The following is a 1306-nucleotide window of genomic DNA, read 5'->3' as shown; positions in this document are numbered from 1 at the left end:
TCTTGTAGACAGGTGTCACATTGGCAAGCCTAAACAGCAGTTGCTCAACATTATCCAGTCCCAGGCCTCATATCATGATCTTTTGGACTGACAATACCTATGAGCTCAAATTAAACTTAAGAGCAACTCATTATATGTAAAACAGGACATTCTAGAACATTAATTCTACTCATGGACACATATAAGAGTAAGTTGAAGTTAAAATAATCAACAATTTAAGATGCAAGATGATTTTATAAAAAATGTTTTTCATTAAAATGAATTTCATTTTCAGTTTTGTACTATGTTTCTGAATGTGTTTCAGTTAATTAAAATACAAACATTAAAAGCAACCAAAAATGCCCTGTATCAAATTTAAACATTGATAAATACCTCTGTGCAGTGTGCATATACTTCGTGCATCTTGAGATTTTAATTTCAGCTGAAAATGCTCTCCCAGATAGGCCTTACATTTACAGCAAGTTAGCTGTTAAAGCATGTAACTAACATTATTACGAACTTTGCTGCAGAATTTACGTAGCGCAAGTAACATTTTAATAATATATATACAATTAACTCACAATGATTTTAAAAAGGTGAAGCACATTATGATAATTCTACGAAAAGTAAAAGGTAACTAGCTTGGGCACATAATTTTAAAAAAGGGTAAGAAAACTGCAAGTATAGCCATAAAAAGATCATCAATTCCCTACATCCACTAATTTCCCAACAATTTCAGATGTGAATTGATTGCTTTTACATGACACCTCTGTGCTTGTCCATCTGCTAAGACTAAGTGTATTCTTTCTTTTGACTGAATGCATACCAATCCATTGCCAGTAAAAACTCCTGCATAGAATGCAAAGTGTATTTTCTTGTGAGTAAGTATACTCTAGATATTCAAATTCAGTTACCAGCTCAAACCCTCAAATGTTTGTGGGAACAGGACAGCAGACAAATCTAAGTATAGTGAAAATAACCCAATTCAAAAGCTGAAGTGACTTTTCATGGAAAATACTTTGCAATGTTAGCCCATCATATCTGTGCAATTTATAGTCGAAGTATTTCAATGTGACAATATTTATTGCTACGAAAGTGGAAAAAGTGACTCGTCAGCTGACTTTAAACAAACGTGTATCTATTGCTGTGGTGATCAGGTCATTTAAAATTCTTCCTTTTGAATGTGCGTCACAGAGCATGAAGAAGTCTCATGAGGAACTTTCTGGCCAAGGGGATTTACTGGGCCTATTATTCTGCTCCCAGTATTTATCCTCTGATTCCACAGGAATAGCTGTTCCCGGTTCAAGAGTTTCTGATCTAATATGCA

Source organism: Phaethon lepturus, unplaced genomic scaffold (assembly GCF_000687285.1).
Source record: "Phaethon lepturus isolate BGI_N335 unplaced genomic scaffold, ASM68728v1 scaffold4709, whole genome shotgun sequence".
Taxonomy (NCBI): Eukaryota; Metazoa; Chordata; class Aves; order Phaethontiformes; family Phaethontidae; genus Phaethon; species Phaethon lepturus.
The sequence above is the reverse complement of the archived record's forward strand: the minus strand, read 5'-3'. Positions refer to the sequence as shown.